The sequence below is a fragment of the Dama dama genome, chromosome X, assembly GCF_033118175.1.
Source record: "Dama dama isolate Ldn47 chromosome X, ASM3311817v1, whole genome shotgun sequence".
NCBI lineage: Eukaryota > Metazoa > Chordata > Mammalia > Artiodactyla > Cervidae > Dama > Dama dama.
In genome coordinates, this window is record NC_083714.1 from 41,884,150 (window position 1) to 41,894,573 (window position 10,424).

The 10,424-nt window shown below is 40.3% G+C and overlaps 1 non-coding gene across 1 annotated transcript; it reads left to right on the top strand.

Moving 5' to 3' along the window:
• The first annotated feature begins 3,025 nt into the window (after positions 1 to 3,025).
• Positions 3,026 to 3,098, top strand: TRNAG-CCC (transfer RNA glycine (anticodon CCC)). Its single transcript has one exon. It is a non-coding gene; the product is annotated as a tRNA-Gly (tRNA).
• The last annotated feature ends 7,326 nt before the right edge of the window (positions 3,099 to 10,424 follow it).

A 10,424-nucleotide genomic window follows, 5' to 3' on the forward strand; every position in this document is an offset into this window, starting at 1 on the left:
CCTGCCTGCAATCTTTCCCAGCATCAGGGTCTTTTCCAATGAGTCAGTTCTTCACATCAGGGGGCCACAATATTGGAGCTTCAGCTTTAGCATCAGTCCTTCCAATGAATATTCAGGATTGATTTCCTTTAGGATGGACTGGTTGGATCTCCTTGCAGTCCAAGGGACTCTCAAGAGTCTTCTCCAACATCTCAGTTCAAAAGCATCAATTCTTCAGCATTCAGCTTTCTTTACGGTCCAACTCTCACATCCACACATGACTACTGGAAAAACCACAGCTTTGACTAGACAGACCGTTTGTTGGCAAAGTAATGTCTCTTTTAGTAATACTTTTTAATATGCTGTCTAGGTTGGTCATAGCTTCTCTTCCAAGGAGCAAACATCTTTTAATTTCATGGCTGCAGTCACCATCTGCAGTGGATTTGAGGCCCAAGAAAATAAAGTTTGCCACTGTTTCCATTGTTTCCCTGTCTATTTGCCATGAAGTGATGGGACCAGATGCCATGATCTTTGTTTTTTTGAATATTGTTTTAAACCACCTTTTTTACTCTCCTCTTTCACTTTCATCAAGAGGCTCTTTAGTTCTTCTTCACTTTCTACCATAAGGGTGGTATCATCTGCATATCTGAGGTTATTGATATTTCTCCCAGAAATCTTGATTCCAACTTGTGCTTCATCCAGTCTGGCATTTCCCATGATGTACTCTGCATAGAAGTTAAATAAGCAGGGTGATAATATACAGCCTTGACGTACTCCTTTACCAATTTGGAACCAGTCTGTTGTTCCATGTCCGGTTCTAATTCTGGCTTCTTGACCCACCCATGGATTTCTCAGGAAGCAGGTAAGGTGGTCTGGAATTCCCATCTCTTTTAGAATTTTACACGGTTTGTTGTGATCCACACAGTCGAAAGCTTTAGCATAGTTAATGAAGCACATATTTTTCTGGAACTCTCTTGCTTTTTCTATGATCCAATGGATGTTGGTAATTTGATTTTAACTAACTTGTTTAAGTGATATACACTCATAGGACAGTATATAAAGGAATAAAGAGTATAAAATCCTCTATATCCAGCCCAGATCCTTAGCTAACTACTTAGCTAAACTAGTTAATAGTTTCTTGTGCATCCTTCTGGATGGTTACTGTGTGTCTACAACATGTACACTTATGCCTGTTGTTGTTTAGTCGCTAAGTCATGTTTGATTCTTTGCAACCTCATGGACTGCAAGAGCCAGGCTCCTCTGTCCTCCACTACTTCCTGGAATTTACTCAGATTTGTGTCCTTTGAGTCAGTGATGCTATCTAACTATCTCATCCTCTGCTGCTCTCTTCTACTTCTGCCTTCAATCTTTCCCAGCATGGGGGTCTTTTCCCATGATGCCTATGCCTAGACTTGTCTATTTGGATAAATGAGGTTAACTGTTCACACTGTCATGAACATCGCTTTTTCATTTAACAATATACCTTAGACACCTTTCCACCCATGTAAATAGAGAACCACTTGATTCCTTTTCAGTGCTATTGAGTATTCCATTACATGGATATGCTATGCTTTGTAAACCAGTTCTTTCTCTCTCTCTTTTTTTTTTTTCTGTTTTGTTCCTCATTAGAAACACTCTAGCGGCCATGTGTATACATATGTCATGCATAGGGTTATTCTTAGAAACAAAATTAGCAGAGTAAAAGCACATATAGCTTTCTATTGTTGCATAACACACTGCTCTGTCAAACACCAGCCATTCATTTTTTCATGATTTCCTGGGTTGGCACCTTGGGCAGAGCTCACGGGCCGTGGCTCACCTCTCTTCCCCATGATGCCAGATGGACCCACTCAGGCATGTTCAGTCTCTTGGTGGGTTGGTTGGTCCTAGATGCCCCTCTCCCCTATTGGGGGCTCCAGCATTAAGAGCTGTGATGGCTGGGCCCCTCTTTCTCACCACATAATCCCTGTCTCCATGTGGTATCTCATCCTCAAAATTAACCCAGGATGAAATACAAGGTTGGAGCAATAGAAGCAAGTAAGAACAGACACTGAAAAGCTTCTTATGGCCTAGACTTGGAAGCCACATGATAATAATTCTGCCACATTCTATTGGTCAGAGTAAACCCACAGCACGCCAGATAAAAGGAATAGGAAGGTTAAGTCACCTCTTTGTTTAATTTTTATTTTTTTATTTATTTTTTAATACAATAAACATTTTGTACTGGATATAGCCAATTTAGCAATGTTGTGGTAGTTTGAGGTGAACAGCAAAGGGACTCAGCCATACGTATACATGTTGATGGAACTTAAGACAAGTTTACACAGCAAAGACACCATCGTACAGAGATGGAAGATGTTTAACCATTGTTGTAAGCAAATTTGTAAACCACCCTCCCCAAAGAATGTGCACATGTTAATTTTTATGTATCTTTTCAATTAGGAGAATATTGTAATGTTCAGATCACTATAAAATAATACAAGAATGATGCAAGACACCTTGTAAAGGAACTTTATTAACTGATTAAGAAAGAGGTGCTAGGCAAGAACAGAAGATTCTTTCAGTGTTGTTCAGAACTAGGTCTCTGATGTCATTGCACAAGTTCAGAATATTAGGAATGGTGGAGACCACAGGCCTAATTTGCTCCAGCCCCATCTAATGTTGAGATTCCCTCTTCAAACACATCCCATTGGTAGGGACATTTTTGTCTCCATGGATAGTCCATTCCATTTTTGATGAGTTCTGTTACATGGATCTCTCCTAAATTGAGCCAAACATTGCCTCCTTCCTCAGTCCTGCTTTAAATCTGTAGAGGCCAGAGAATGATTCCATTCATTCTTGGCCATAAGGCCTCCCACACTGAGGTTCACTATTGTGTCCTCCCTTAGTCGTTTCTTCTCTTAATCAAACTTCCCGGGTCCTTCTTCCACTCCCCATATCACGTAGCTTCCAGAATTGCCATCCTCTCTAAGGTCAGCAGTGTTTGGATATACTTCTGTTTGTCAATCTCTCTCAAACTACAGTGCCAAAACAGAATACAGGGACTTGCCTGGTGGTCCAGTGGTTAAGACTCTGCACTCCCAATACAGGGGGCCTGGGTTCGATCCCTAGTCAGGGAACTAGATCCCACATGCTGCAACTAAGAGTTTGCATGCTGTAACTGAAGATACTGCATGCCACAACTAAAGATCTCAGGTGCTGCAATTAAGACCCTGCACAGCCAAATAAATAAATATTTAAAAGGAAAAAAGAACAGAACACATACAAGGATGGTCTGACTAGCATATAACAAAGCTGAGCTGTTAACTCTTTTTCTTGGACATTTTACTTCATTTAATAAAACCAAGGCCACACCAGCTTTGGGGAAGCTAAGTTTTATACTTCGCTCATTTCTACTTTCAGTAAATGAAAAACTTCTGAGATTTTTTCCCCCGACTATGCTCCTTTCAGTACAGTGCCAGGAATCACTTGAAAAGTCCTGTCCTTCCAAGCAAGGAGCTTTTTGCAATTCTCCATGTGACAATCCTTTTTTTTTTTTTTTTTCAAGTGGGTTTAATAAACTCTCATTTATATTCCTACAGAGTGGTATCAGTACTTGGTCCTTCTTTTCCCAAATAATTGATGTATTGCATGCTTTACAAGGGAACAAATCATGAGGTGCTCTTCAAAAAATTTTACATCTTACTTTCTGTCCTAACACAATATGTATGTTGGCTCTTTTGTAATTTTTAAGTATAGAAAGTGAAAGGAAAGAAAGTGAAAGTCACTCAGTCTTGTCCAACTCTTTGTGACCTCATTGACTATGGGATTCTCCAGGCCAGAATACTGGAGTGGGTCGCATTTTCCTTCTCCAGGGGATCTTCCCAACCCAGGAATCGAACCCAGGTCTCCCACACTGCAGGCAGATTCTTTACCAGCTGAGCCACAAGGGAAGCCCTTAGGTATAGAAGAAGCCCACTTTTTGCTGTCCCAAATGAGAAAGGAAAACTCAGGATTAGACATTGTGATTATCAATCATCTTGGTTGTAGGAGTCAGACATACACTCCCCTAAGATGCGCTAAACAGGTGATGCCAAAGGAGCTTGGTTCTCCTGAGAAAGTGAAGAGGGGTGGCGTTTATACTCTTCAGACTTTTTAAAAGGAAGAAACATTGCAACTAGGATTGAAAAACCATTACAGGTAAAAACTGATTGTTCCTTAATATTATCCCCATCATATTTTGTTGAAAAATTCTTTTTTTATTTTTTGAGTTCAAAATCTTTTGGTGGGTGCCTTATGAAAATAATCAGTTAATTTAGAGCCTGGAAATGAGAAGTATTCCCTGATTTTTGACTAAAAATTCCCTTAAAATAAAAAAGCCTTTTTTCAACAAAAATATAAAATTTTATATTTATTTATATCAATCAAGGTTCAGCTTTTAGATTCAGAGGAAGTATCTAGCTGGGATAGATTTTAAGGCTCCTGATTATGTCTTTTAAATACATTCACCGTCCCTACCAAATTCTTGTGATAAGCAGATTTTATACCTATGTTATCGATGTCTTCCTCCAAGTCACTGAAAAAATGTTGAACAGGTCAAGACCAAATTTCCAGCTTTTCTGTATGACACTAGAAAGTTCCCTCCAGGATTGCAATGAGCTATAACCAGCACCCTTTTGGCTACAGTGAATCGACTACGGCTGAATCCACCAAGCTCTACTGGGCATGCAGCCCACGCTTCTGTAACTCATCCAAAAGGACATCATGAAACACACTAATATCTGCTTTCCCAATGCAATGCCCTCTTCTTTCTTTCTCCCTGAATTCCTAGTTTTAAACTTGGCAAGTTTAAGGTTGTTCCACAGATTTGAATTTATTTAACCTTCATAAGGAAAGACATTCCTAATGCAGAGATTTTTTAAGTGTCTGTACAATTCTGTAATTTAAAAATGCCAAATTCATCCATACACCAAATAAAGTGAGCTAGCCCAATGCACACACTATTCTTAGCTCAGTCTGCCAGGGCACATTTGCATAATATCACAATGTACTGATTTCAGCTGTTTGTAATATCAGGGCCAGACTGAGCAAGGCCAGGAAAAAGAATGGAAGTGGCGATAGACGCTACACTACTGCTTTTCATTAATGAAAGGCTTAAAGAATGGCCTCTAAAAAAATAACACTTGTCAGAGCCTTAAATGGGTACTGTCTAAGGAGTATTGATTGATTCTCGACTAGCCAGGAAATTAGAAAGAGGAGAGTCATAGTGGAACAATTCATCTTTTGTCAATAAAAGGAATCTTTGTTTCTTTTGGAAACCATCTCTCTAGTTGTTCATAGCATGCAGTCTCTAAGAACAGTATATTCTGTAAAGATTTTCATGTGTTATCTTGGAAAGTTCTCCAATTGCAATAATTTTGTGTGCTTATACGTGTCACCTTTAACCACTCTTAATCACATTCACCTACTATCGTGAAGTGCCCTAGAAATGAAATGTTGGCCCAATGCACCCAGGGGTTGTTTAGTATGGTAGCATTGAAAATGGAGAGAAGTTGTCATTTATGTCAATGAAGACTAAAAATTACATTTTGTTATGTTGTCTAGATAGTCATTTTTTCATTAGAATGTAAGTGCTATGGGAGCAGGAATGTTGTTTTGCTCAATGTCCTGTCCTTAGCACCTTGAAGAGTGCCTGTCACATAGCAGGCACTCAGTAATATTCATGGGGTGAATAAATGGATTAATGGATAACTACTTCAATATGCATATCTACTCAATGTCTCCTATGGACAAGGCACCAGATAACATATTATTGGGAGTAGTCATTCATTTATTCAACAAATATTGAATGCCTAGCATGTCTCAGGCACAGAACTAGGCTCTAAGAGTATAACTATGGAGAAGATGGATTGTGCCCTCTTAGAGCGTATAGCCCAATGACAAGTAACCAAAAGTAAAAGATAGATTCTCCACTTTGGGGAGCTATCTATGTTAAAATTAAGTTGGGGAGAAGGTTCTACTATAGAGCACAGGGAACTCTGCTCAATGTTATGTGGCTGCCTGGGTAGGAGGAGAGTTTGGGGAAGAATGGATCCACGGTTATGTATGACTGAGTCCCTTCGCTGCTCAAACTATCTGAAACTAACACAGCATTGTTAACTGGTTATACCCCAATATAAAATAAAAAGCTTGAAAATAAATAAATATGATCAAGTTGGAGAGGCAAGATATGAACAGAAAGCTAAATAATGAGACTTCAACATATGCAATACAAAGTCTATCATCCCTTTTTTGTGTAAGGTTCTAAGGCTTTTACAGACTCCACCTGCAATTAAGTTCATGTCCAGTTTTTTGTTTTGCTCTAGATGCGAAGAGCTGACTTATTTGAAAAGACCCTGATGCTAGGAAAGGTTGAGGGCAGGAGGAGAAGGGGACGACAGAGAATGAGATGGTTGGATGGCATCACTGACTCGATGGACATGGGTTTGGGTGGACCCTGGGAGTTGGTGATGGACAGGGAGGTCTGGTGTGCTGCGGTTCATGGAGTTGCAAAGAGTCGGACACAACTGAGCGACTGAACTGAACTGATGAAGGTTTCACTCTGTTATTTTCACTTATCATTTTTTCTTTCCCATACACTATAAACCCCCAACCAAACAGGAAACAAAATAAAGTGTGATACAGCTTGTTTACTTGAAAACATCTCAACCTTTCTGCCTACACCACCAAAAGCAATCATACTTCAAAGTCTGTTGGCTGTATCATCTCAACACTTTTAATTTAGATGTAGTTACATTTGCATAACAGTTTAGCTGTGAATTTGGCAGGAAATTTCTGAAGAGTTATTTTGGTTCTACAGAGAGCATGCCCAATGTCTAATAAGCAGATCTCCTGTGCAGTATTGCATTTTTATCTTCACAAAAAAAGTACCCTGGAGGCTCATACCTTGGCAAAAGCTTTTTTTGCTAACAAATAATACGATTAGCAGCATTGCTTTTCCTGAGAGTGATAATGTGGTAAAGCCTGTTGAATTTTTGAAACCATAGTAACAATACAGGAGAAACTCAATGAAAATTATATTTTCAAATTTTCATATCGTTTACTTTTCTGATTATAAAAGAAATGCATATTCATAATTATATATTTGGAAGGTACAGAAAAATAGAAAGAAGGTAAAAATCTCTCAAATCCTACCACCTGAAGTTAAACACTTTAATGTATAGGAGTAAGTTGTTCTGTTTACCTGTGTGTGTGTGTGTGTGTGTGTGTGTGTGTGTGTGTGTGTATGTAGCAGACTAAAAAGGATTCTAAGATGAGGATACCATGATGGATTAATAATGACTACCTTCTTTCTTTCCTTCTTTCATTGTTTCATCCTTTGTTTTTTTAATTTAATTACAGAAAATTTCAAACAAAAAACAAAATAAGCAAAATAAAATCCTGAAACCTCATGTACCCATCATCTAGCTTCCACAACTGTCAACATTCTACCATTTTTGTTTCATCTATATCTCTTGGCCAATTCCCAAAAGACTTGATTGTACCATTTGTATACTTATCATTAAGAATGGCATATATTAAAATACATATGTTTCAACTGCACAATTTTGAAAAAATTGATACATCCATGTAATCTACACCCATATCCAGAGAGTTCCCTTCACAATCAATTCTGCCCCTCCTCCATCTTAAAGGCAACCAGAATTTTGACTCACCTAGAACTTCATATACATATACAAATGCATGTACATAAACTGTACACAGGTCAGGAAGCAACAGTTAGAACTGGACATGGAACAACAGACTGGTTCCAAATAGGAAAAGGAATATGTCAAGGCTGTATATTGTCACCCTGCTTATTTAACTTATATGCAGAGTACATCATGAGAAACTCTGGGCTGGATGAAACACAAGCTGGAATCAAGATTGCCAGGAGAAATATCAACAACCTCAGATATACAGATGACACCACCCTTATGGCAGAAAGAAAAGAAGAACTGAAGAGCCTCTTGATGAAAGTGAAAGAGGAGAGTGAAAAAGTTGGCTTGAAGCTCAACATTCAGAAAACTAAGATCATGGCATCCAGTCCCATCACTTCATGGCAAATAGATGGGGAAACAATGGCTGACTTTATTTTTGGGAGCTCCGAAATCACTGCAGATGGTGATTGCAGCCATGAAATTAAAAGACGTTCCTTGGAAGGAAAGTTATGACCAACCTAGACAGCATATTAAAAAGCAGAGACATTACTTTGCCAACAAAGGTCCATCTAATCGAGGCTATGGTTTTTCCAGTAGTCATGTATGGATGTGAGAGTTGGACTATAAAGAAAGCTGAACACCGAAGAATTGATGCTTTTGAACTGTGGTGTTGGAGAAGACTCTTGAGAGTCCCTTGGACTGCAAGGAGATCCAACCAGTCCATCCTAAAGGAGATCAGTCCTGGTTGTTCGTTGGAAGGACCAGTGTTGAAGCTGAAACTCCAATATTTTGACCACCTGATGCAAAGAGCTGACTCATTTGAAAAGACCCTGATGTTGGGAAAGATTGCAAGCAGAAGGAGAAGGGGATGACAGAGGATGAAATGGTTAGATGGCATCACCAACTCGATGGACATGAGTTTGGGTAAACTCCAGGAGTTGGTGATGGACAGGGAGGTCTGGCGTGCTGCAGTTCATGGGGTCGCAAAGAGTCGGACATGACTGAGCAACTGAACTGAACTGAACTGAAACATATAGACATCATAAACATTTCATGTACATAAACACACATATATATAGTATGTACTCTTTTGTGTCTGGGTTCTACATTCAGCACAGTATCTATGAAATCCATCCATGTGATTGTGTGTTTCAGTAGTTTGAATTTTGGGTTTTGTTTTGCTGAATGTATGAAGATATCATGGTTTGTTTATCCATTTTTCTGTTAGTGAACACCTGAGCTATTTCCAGTTTGGGATTTTATGAATAAAAGTGATGTAAACACTCTAGTGTGCATTGTGTGTGTGTGTAAATATAATTTTATTTTTCTTGAATAAATACTCAGAAGAATGGCTGGATCATCAAGTAGGTGTATATCAGTTAGTTTTATAAGAAACTGTTGGACTTTTTCCCATAGTGGTTGTAACTGTTCCCCACATCACCAGCTATGTAGGAGAGTTCTAGTTGTTCTACATCCTCACCCACATTAAGTATTGTCAACCATTCTGGAGGGCGTGTCAGTGTTACATTCTGATCCAGTCGTTAGGATAACCTAACATGTACATTTCTAGGTTGAGGACTGATCAGGGCCCAGTGGGTACCAATGGCATCCCAATGTCTATGGTGTCACAAAGGCCACTCCCTGACCAGTTAGTGCCTAGAGTATGGGGGACAGAGTTGGCAGGAATGAGCACTAGTGACTGGTGTCTTAAAAGGCTCAGGCCAGCTAAACAATCAAGCTAGGACAATAGAGCAAAACATCATGTCTGGAAATAGAAGCTATCACAGCTCTGATGAGCTTAGGAAGCATACAGTCCCCTGCACCATGAAAACCAAGCAGCAGTTCTCCAAGAGCCATGTGGATCACCTCCTCCAGGAAAACCAGGCTGCCCAGAACCAGAACTTGACCACCCAGATTTTCCTCTCTGTCATTCTCAAGCACGTGTCTTCCAACATTCTGAAGCTGGTGAGCAATGAGACCCAGAGCAACTGCGAGATTCCCAGGGCAATGGACAACCACCATCATGTCTTTTTGACAATGACGCCAAATCTCAGGTTCATGAAATATTCTGATGCGGGAAGGACTGCTGATACCTGAGTCCCAGAATCTGGAGAGAGTCCACACTGACTTATTCATCACCAAAATCTCCCATGGACCAAGAAGCCCTGTGCTGTTAACACTTGCACATGTTATTAAAGAACTTAAATATATGGGTGTGCTTCTGGCTTCTCTCAGGTGTAATCCTGTTGAGTTGAAGGTGTCTGTGAGGCATCCAAGAGATAAGTCCATAGAGAGCTGGAGGGATAGAGGAAGTGGTCAGTGGAGGGGGGGGGGGCTTGAAACGGATTGCAGAGGAGTGGTTTCTCATGATAACTTTGTGAGGAGTGCCCTGGCGGGGAAGAGTAAGTACCAGGTTGAGTTGGGGGAGGGGGGAAAGAGGACTTCCTCATTGGCTCTGAGGAAGTAAGGGTTTGAGACCAGAAAGTTGGCTGGGGGCATTCTAGGCATGTTGACTTCCCAGAGTGATGGTGGTAACTGAGGTGGAGCTGAACATGATGACTGGGGAGGGGTGCAGAAAGTGTTGGTCGCTCAGTCATGTGTGACTCTGCGACCCCATAGACTGTGGCCCTCCAGGTTCCGCTGTCCATGGAATTCTCCAGGCAAGAATACTGGAGTGGGTAGCCATGTTCTTCTCCAGGGGATCTTCCTGACCCAGGGATGAAACCCAGGTCTCCCGCCTTGCAGGCAGATTCTTTGCCATCTGAG